The sequence below is a fragment of the Tympanuchus pallidicinctus genome, unplaced genomic scaffold (assembly GCF_026119805.1).
Source record: "Tympanuchus pallidicinctus isolate F22 unplaced genomic scaffold, pur_lepc_1.0 scaffold7, whole genome shotgun sequence".
In the NCBI taxonomy this organism is placed as follows: domain Eukaryota; kingdom Metazoa; phylum Chordata; class Aves; order Galliformes; family Phasianidae; genus Tympanuchus; species Tympanuchus pallidicinctus.
In genome coordinates this window covers 17,544,025-17,553,378 of record NW_026294791.1, presented here as the reverse complement: position 1 = coordinate 17,553,378, position 9,354 = coordinate 17,544,025, and the positions used below count along the sequence as shown (strand labels likewise).

Sequence of the window (9,354 nt, the reverse complement as noted above, 5' to 3'; positions counted from 1 at the left end):
TTTGAAATAACTGCTGTTGCGATAATTCTAATGTGTAGTGATACGCATGGCAGTACCAGAAACTGTCCAGAACCTCTCAAACTACCTCCCAGTATTAAATATAAGAAATAGTACAGCTTTTCTTGACCACATTACTTTTTTGGACAATGATATTGAAATTATACATATACATTTATTGCTTATATGAACAGTAAGTCTGCAAAACTCATATTTAGTTATATATTTATGCTCTGTTTTCAGTGCCTTATATTTGCAGACCATTTTAAGTAATGCATTTATCAAAAGGAAGAAAGTAGCTTTCATAAATTATTATTTCCTGTAAAGGGTCGAATTGTTAATTGTTCAGTTTAAAACTGTTTTGTGATCACAATTTGTCAGCCTATATTCCTTTCACGTGCTATGATTTTATTCTTCACAGCATTGCAAGTTGTTTCATAGCATTATTGCATGCTGTTATATTTGCCAAGTTGTACCCCAAAGGTATTTGCATTTCAGTTCTGAGCGAAACCCTTCCTGTACAGCAGGTGATTTGCAAGTTGCTTTGTGATATTTCCCGATAAAAAGTTCTATGTAAATTATCTTTACTACCATATGGCCTGTTCATGTTCCCAGTTCAAATCCAGTGGGAGAAATCTCTCAGCAAAATCAACGGAAGTGCATCTGGTCCACACACAGGCTACAACAGAAAATCCTTTTGGTTTGATTAGTCTTTCAATGGAAGTTCAAATAAATCAGATGTAAGAAGAAGCAAAGCTGCTCAAAAATGAAAACCACTCTGTGATGTGTTTGAGATATGCCAGAAGCACTTCTCAGTAGAGACAAGTATAACAGATTATAAATTGGCTTGGTCAGAGTGAAAATCACTTGTAAGAGCACTGTTTACAAACCATCTGGATTTTCAGGTCAGTAGTTTGCTGCAGTAATACTCGAGATGCTGCATATTTAAGCAGAACAAAATGGATTTTACTAAGTTCTCCTTCTCCTTTTTCCTTTTTTTTTTTTTTTTTTTTTTTTTTATGACCAGCTTTATATATGCAAAAACAAACAATATTGGTGTAGCTATGCTCTGTGCTGCTTTAGTTGAGGAAACAAATACTTTTACAAGAGAGATATGCCGACTGTCATGCCAGCAATGAAGGCAGAGTTTGTTTTTGCTGCTAACAGAAAAGCATGCCAAATTTGTGTTAGTGTTCCTTTCCATTGCAGCCACTCGTAATCTGAAAACATTTTCAAAATAAAAATGACAGTGCCAGTGAGAATGAATGAACTTTGACAGCAGTATAATGAAATGTGTGGGAGGAAGCACTCAATCTGTAGAATTTGAAAGAAAATCTAATTCCATCTCCAGTCCTTCAAGATGTAGTATTGGGCCAAGGACTCTTAATACAAGTAGCAACAGTGTACAGCCTAATTCAAGCGTGGTGAGAATAGTCTCTTCTGGTGCATGCAACATTAATTCTCCAGGGTTTTCTCCATCTGTTGTCCTGTATGCTTGCAGTGTAACCTCTTTGAGGCAGGAAGTAATTCTATTTCATGCATTTACTGTGCCTACCTAGCACAGTCAGACACTGCTGGGGAGATATAATCACTACTGTAGTACAAGTAACAATCTTTTTCCTTGTAGAAGTCACAGTGATAAAAGAATAATGATATAACTCATGTTTATAACATATTTCCTAAAAAAAAAAACAACACCAGAACCAGATGTATTTTTATAAGTTATTTCCTAAATACAGATGTAGGTTTGTTTGTTTTTATAACTGAAAGCAGGTACAGAAGTTGCCTCATTACTGTAGTGAAAATCTAGATTTTCAAGCAAAATAAGTTGTGAAAATCTAATGACAAACGAAAGCACGAATTTACCAAACAGCAGCAGCAGAAGAGACTTTCTACACAGGTAAGAAGCAATATACAGTAATTGTGGAACCCACAGGGAAGGTAGGAAAAGGAAACTGGGCTTCTTGTCAGCTCAGCTCTGATAGAACATTACCTGATTTGCAAAGCACAGCCTTCCACATCTGCCACCCTGCCCAGGCAGAAACACCTCCTTCTCCATTGCCAAGTGCTGGGAACCTGGGCTGTGTCTCTGCAGCTCTGATAGGAATATTCTGATCTGCAATCCTTCTGCAGGGACAAAGGCAGCTCATGTGAGTGTACTGTGGGTCTGTGGTGCTCCGGTGTTTGTAGGTCACTAATTAAAGACCGCAGGGAATTACTAGGAAAGGGAGAGATGGCTGATCCATGGCTTGAATCCGCCAAGTCAAAAGTGAGTGCCTGTTGGTTTTGAAGTTCTGTGGGCTTCTAAATATAATAGTAGAGGATTTACTGACTCTTTGTGGACCTTACGTATCAATCATAAGAAAAATTTACTTTTGGTCATGGAGGAATAGCAAACTATGGCCATTCTTAGAGTAGTGCAGTGCATTTCCTTGGATCCATAACAGTGCCCGCTGTCCCGAGTTTTGTCTTGAATACCAGTTTTTGGACCGGGGTGAGCGCTGACATGCCGGCTACAGCGCTGCCTGGTTCCAGAACGTTCCAGTCCGTTCCAGAAGGTTCTGCGCGGTTCTAGAGACCGCTGTGCAGCCGCAGCCTGGTGCCACAGCGCCCTGTGCCGGCAGAGTGCAACCGGGCAGCGGCAGAGCTGGTGCCGAGCGCCGCGCAGGTGAGGAAAGAAGAGTGGGAAGCAGCAAGGTCGGAGCAGGAGGGCAGAGCTGGTGCCGGAGCAGGGTCTGCAGCACGTAGCACTAAGGCTGGGCCTCCATTTTGTGGCTCAGAAGAAGATGGCTGTGGCTGGGCAATAGGTGAGTAGGTGGTGTGTGGCTTCCCACGTCTTCCTTGCACGTGTTAGGAAGGCTGGTTGTGGGCAGGTGTGCCATTTCAGGCATGCTAATGCTTTACGGTCTGAAGAACTACAAGAAATAGGAGATGTTCTTTTCTTTGCAGAGCTCCTTATTAATTTATTTCACTATTAAAATAAAATTTATTATTCCCCTGAGCGCATCTTGTTTGACACAAATCTGGATGGCAGAATCAGGGCCTATTCTGAGCTATGTGGAGTACAAATATGTGTGCTTTAGGGACTAAATCCATTACAGGGACTGGAGGTGACTCAGTGTCCTCCTGTGTTACACTGTGTTACAAGGAAAACAGTGAGAGAGCTCTCCCCAGGTTTTGTTTGTTTTTTGTTTTTAAATTAGATGCTACAGCAACTACTTGCACCCTTGGCAATTTAACAGAACTTACCCAAACTCAGATCTCATCAGGTTTTAATTGTGTGGTTCAGGAGTTATTAAAATAAGCCATCAAACAGCCCTGTAAAGGCAATCCTGTGTACCTCAGTGCACGGGGCTCATAAAGATAGGTGATCCCTAAACGCCTGAGCACAAATTAGTCTGGGTTAGGTGGATAAATAGAGAAAAGTTGTCCTGTGGTAGCTTACAGCCATAAGAAATTGTTCTCTAAATATTCTGGTTTTAGTTTGCAGCTGGTAGATCATCTGCAGGCTGCCCCTCCTTGCCATGTTTTCCATCAGAGATGTGATGTAACTGCACCGTGCAGCCTGCAGTGTTTTCACGCCCATGTGGGTGTGCCTGTGCAGGGGAGGCCTGTCTGATTGCAAATTGCAGATTCACAGGATAGGCAAATTGTTATGTAACTGCAATGAGGTGTCTAATCTCCGTTTGCCCAAAGCTGTTATACACAGAAAGATTCATGGTGAGTGCAAAGCAGTTAAGTTGAAGGTAGTGCCAATTATGCTGCTCCATACCAGCTGAGAACCAGGCCACCCTAATAGGCCACCTAAGAATACCTTTTTTTTTTTTTTTTTTTTTGTGACCCTGTGATGAAGCAAGCATTGTTGCCTCAAGGTCCAGGTGTGTTCGCACATTTCAGTGCTAGTGTTTTCAGTGTAAAACACCTGTGAACCAAATAGGACTGGATGGTTTTCCCCACCTCCAGTGCAGCTGTAGCATGGACAAGAGCAAAATGTTCTGCTCGCAGCCATGGGGATCTGCAGCACCCAAAGTTCTGGGAAGATGAAAGTGGCTGTTTGCCGCACTGGGCAGTGAACTTGCTGTCTGAAGGAGATCTTGAGTATACAGCAGTGTTTTGAGATTGAATGGGGTGAAAGACCTGACTCTGCGTATGAAGGAAAAAAAAAAAAAAAAGTCTAAATAGGCTGAATGCGTGGAAGAGGTGAACGTATCTCTTTAAGGAATGCCGAATATTATAGGGCAGCGTTGTAGAAATGTGCCTTTGTGAAACCAACAAGCTCCTGGCCTGTGTTCCCACCAGGGGGCAGGACGAGACAAAAATTAAGGCATTATTAAGGGGTGAAAAAGCAATAGCCCTGCTTTTAGCAATTGTTCCCTTTGGTTTCTGCAAAGCCACAGTCCCTGCAGCAGTATGGCTAGCTGAGTGAAAGAAGTAAGCCCTGTTTTTTGTTTTGTTTTGTTTTGTTCTGTAAGCAATGCTTGGCTTCTGCTTCAGTGAATGTATATGTATTACTGCTTCTAAGATGCTCTCTCCTCATGAGCATAAGCATTTTAATGTTACATAAACCTGTATCATAAATCTGATTTTTTTTTTTTTTCCATATTGCAAAAAGCTGGCTGTTACTTTAAATCCCTTCTGTAGCATCTTAGCTCTTATTTTTCCTGAGCACAGTTTAGGGATTATCCACTTCAATGCAAGGCTACAGTGCTATATTGTCCTTTGTAAAAACACAGTCACAGGAGCCTAAGGCTTATGCCATGCCCAATTACAGGAGGACTCTGACATCTTAAGCATTACTCGTGTCTAGAAATAATGCAGACAGCAGCCTACTTTCTGACGTATTGTTGTGACCCACTGTGCAACAATGGAATGAACCACTGGCTGAAGACTGCTTAGCCCAACCATAATACAGGTAGTTGTGAAGAGCAAAAATTAGGTTTGTTCATGCAGAAGTGGATGTGCTTGGAAGAAATGATGTTCGTAATTAATTATGGCCTAATCCCAGACGATCTGAGTGCTCAGCTCTGAGCAAGAAGATTGTGAAAGTCTTTTCAGTAATTGCACTACAGAATGTAGTATATGTAAGAGGAGGTGAATCACCCAAGAGCAGAATTATATAAAGTAGTTCCCAGGCCACTCCAAATCTATGTGTGAGATATGAAACCGGTAGCTGCTGTCTGTGGATGGCTGTATATTATTGCTTGCAGCCATATTACCTGTATGCTACCAAAGTTACCAGGTCCCAGTAACTGTGGTGAGAATAAGTGGTCTTTCATTCATCATACAGTTGTACAAGAATGAGAAGCCATCCTACCTCTTCACTTTGGCAATGAAGAAGTAACTGTAAATTGTGTGCTTAGCTTTGCCAAAGGTTTTCCCAAGCTTAAGGGATGCATTTCTGCATGTATCAGCAAAGCAAGGTGGAGGAAGATGGTCTGTGATTCTATGATAGTGTATAAATGTATAAATTATCTATAATTATATATTAAGAAGTTTCTGATGTCAAGTGGTTGAAGCAACTTTTGTACTACTGTGCTGAAACTTCTTAGGGAAACTCTTGCATTGAAATGTAGAACAATAGTAACTTGTTTCAAACAGTTGTAGCCTGGTAGTAAAAAGGAAGATAAGATTTAGTGAGCTGAAAATTGTCTAGTTCTGTAAATAGATGGAAAAGGAAATATTTGACCATTATTCCTGGCCCTATTCATTCAGAAAGCATTAGTCAGCCCTCCAAATGAGATTAAAACATTTATTGAGATTCTTCTTATTTCCCTTCACTTTTGCTTGTAGCTGTGTTTGTTTTGTATTTTAGGCTTTCCCCACTGGCTACTGATGTTAAAAGCTTCATAAGAAAAGCAGTATTTGTCCTTAACAGGGGAGATGTCATTCTTTCAGAATTCTCTGCTATTCCAGCAACTGACTGGGATAATGAGGGTGCAGCAGGGGAATCTCTGGGTACTTTTATTTCCAGAGGAATGAGTGAGCAAGGAAAAGATGGAAGTCTGGATAAGGCAAAAGTGAAAAAATGTGCTAAAGGGGAAAATTTCCTTGGGCATATTAGTATGCACTAACTTCCAGAAGTTAAATATTTATACAAAGTACAAGCCAGAAACAGTACTTCAGCTTTTTATTTTTTTTTCCTCAGTAGAACAATTCAGAAAGTTTCTTTGTGTGGAGGAGTGTAAGAGTTGGCTGTAACTCAAATTCAGGACATTTTCAGCTAAAAACATTTGGCAGGCAACTGAAAATTGCCAAAGCAGCTGCAGAGGCTGTTCTGTTCTGTCCTGTCAGTGCCTTATTCCTTGCTGTTCTCCCCAGGGCTTTCCAAGGGCTGGACTGAGGTGGTAGTGGCTCACTGCAGTGCTGCTCGGGGTGCTCAAAGGCAGGGAAGGCCACGGTACTCATAATTGCTCTGTGTTTCCTCATCAGGTGATGAGCTGCAACAAGTAGTACGTGAACTTATAATTATCCACCTACTAGGCAAATAGAGTTTTGTTGTGTGGCAAGAAAATCTATTAACGTGGCTAAGACATGCTTAAGTAATAAGTGCACAGATTTGAAATTATGTAGCTGGATGAAAGTCAGGTTAGTGATGTACATCTGTTGGGTTACCTGGATACAGCAGAGATCAGGACTGACCTCAGATTCAGCTGTAAATAAAAATGAGAAGAGTACTGAAAGCATGCACACCTTCGGCATAAACACATGTATTTCTTGAAGGTGTGAGTTTCAGCGATCAAATGTGCATCTTATCCTTTTGGACCTCAAAATAAAATAAAATAAATCTTGTTCGTAAGTTAATTGCAGATTATTAACCTATTTAAGCTTATTATATAACATGAAGTATTCAGAATGTTAAAAATGTTACATTTCTTTCCCTAACAGTCTGTAAACTCTCACAAATTCAATGTCATGGTCTTTAGCTCTGAATTGGATTTACAACGTAGTGCAGTTCAAATGCTTTTTCTGTTTGTTTCATAATCCACGTATTCTTGATTTTTATTTTAAGTGTCTATCCTTTATATAAAGGCTATCACTTATATATATATATTTTAAAAAAATATTACTTTGTTATTAATTAAAAATAATTGACAGGAAAAATGAAGGGTTGGAAGTTAATCTGCCTAAGAACAATGATGGGAAGATTCGGGAGGATTTAACACACACTGCTCTGAATTGTTCCCAGTGACACCAAGAAGGTGTGATGTTGGTGTCAGGAGTGGAGGAGCCGTTACACTGCATGCATCTTCTGGTGCTCTGCCCTGGCTGCTTCCAGGCATGAAGGAGGTGCAGCCCTGAGTCTGTCTCATTGCACAGGGGTGGCTGTAAAAACACGATCTGACTGAGCATTGTTCCTTAGATACAATTAATGCCTTATGGATGCAGTTTGTGTTTGTTATTATTATTAATTTTTTCTCCAAAAGCAAGGCGTAAAATGGACTTTCACATTAGTTGGCAGTAAATGGTCAGCTGTAGGAAAAAAGTAGTTAACGGAGGGAAAACCGAGTAAAACTATAAAAAAAAATTGTCCTTGATTTCTTGTAATTATAACAGTTAATTCAAAGTTTCCTCAAAGCCCAACATACACATCTTCATCTGAGAATCTCAAGAGTGCTAGAAACATTAATTAAATAAACTTCTTAATAAATCTGTGAAGGAAGATGGATAATTATTGCACAATACTCAGAGTGATAAGGCACAGAGAAGCATTATACATAATGTTAAATACTTCGCTGGTATGTGGAGTAGTTACTGTGCGAATTCTGGCAGAGTTAAGATCCATGAACAGGCTACCAAAAATAGCCCCTTTCAGGGTATCTTCATTTGAGAACAAGAAATCATTTTCTGATCTTGATACTCTTCTGATTGTTGAAGCCAAAAAGCTGTCAGACATGTCAGGTGAACAGCAATCTGAATTTCCGTAGCTATGGGGACTGTTGTAAGTATAAAGATCTTTTGTGAAGAATTAGCTTCCGTGAGGTATTTTTCTGAACTTCTTCTGATAAAAACAAATCCAAGACAGTCTTCACTTCTCAAATGTTTTTCTAGAAGTTGTATTACATGCAGAAGCCTTGACATATGAGTGCAGATAATGGCTTGTTTATTAGAAGCAGTCCTGTCTCAAGGAAGTTGTATTTGTTTTGAACAGTGGCTTAAGGATGCCCAAGTCATTATTTGTAATGCCAACGTTGATTCTATTCTGAACTATCTGAATTCTTTCTAGCATGGAAGTTATATTTTGGATCATAAAAAAAGATTGAAATACTGACAAAAATGTAAAAGATTGTGTGCAATCTCTGCTGTATTTTCATGAAAAAAAGCAAACCATTATGTCAGCTCTCAAGCATATGTGAGGATAAATTAGGAGGGAAGAAGGAACTCCAAAAAAAAATCCTGCAAGGCAGATAACTGAGTATAGAAATGTATTGTTACATTTCATTAACAGTAACAACTGTTATTATGCTGAGGCCACCAATACCAACACAAACAGGACAAAGTGGTTACAGTTACTTTTCCTTAGGTGCTTCTGTTGAGTTAGAGCTCGAGCCTTGGTTCACTTCCTTGTCTGCTGAGCTACAGGCGGAGCTGACAAGCCCAGCAGAGGAGGAAAATTGCAGTCTCTCTTTCTTCCTGTGTGTATAGATGGGTCTCAGGGTAAGGAGAATCTTAGAATTTGGGGCTACTCATCTGCAGCTTCAGTGGGCTGTTCACCAGCTGTGGAGTTTGCAGACAGGGTCCAAAGCCATGGTCCTTCTTGGCTAGGTATAAGTAGAAGGATGCAGAACAGCACAGCTCCAGTATACATAGACTCTTGCTAACTAGGGAGTTGTGAGGGAACAGTGTGATAGAGTTCCATATAATCTTTACTAAGTAATGTCCACTCTTTAAGCATTAGCTGTGATGTGCTGAAAGTAATGGCTACGAAGGCTGCTGTTTGTCTGTGTGTGGCAGATCGAGGCCAGTCCTGCATTGCTTACTTTGCTTGCCTGCAGTGCAGCCACAGTGGCCGGGTCTTCCCTGGGGCTCTGATATGGACTGATTTCAGAGCTCTTCAGAATTGATTCCACACATATCTGCTTTTCTTCTCAGCCTCATTAAGGCATGAATTTAGATGCTTCATTAAATATACATACAATTAGCTCCAACTAAGGGCCCTGATGGCTGAGGGAAAATTTTTTCTCGGGTGAAAAAGTGCAACGTAGATGCAATGTACTCTTTCCTTAGGGGGAATGGGAGTGCTGAGTATGAAGATAATCTGTAGATAAATGCATGTATGTCATGTGGTTGGAGTCTCCTTCAAATTTTTTATCTTCCCTTTCTCCAATAACTTTAATTGTGTGTTAAGTACATTATAAA

The 9,354-nt window shown here is 40.2% G+C and overlaps 1 protein-coding gene across 4 annotated transcripts in view; it reads left to right on the top strand.

The window, feature by feature from the left end:
* The first annotated feature begins 2,050 nt into the window (after positions 1 to 2,050).
* PLPPR5 (phospholipid phosphatase related 5) overlaps positions 2,051 to 9,354 on the top strand; it is a 165,129-nt gene continuing 157,825 nt past the window's right edge. Inside the window, exon 1 of one of the 4 annotated variants that reach the window (XM_052665584.1) lies at positions 2,051 to 2,147. The gene's annotated coding sequence lies outside the window, so the exon portion shown is untranslated. Of the gene's footprint in view, positions 2,148 to 2,674; positions 2,805 to 9,354 lie in introns of those variants that run through there. The other 3 variants (XM_052665583.1, XM_052665587.1, XM_052665585.1) reach the window with 3 other exon arrangements.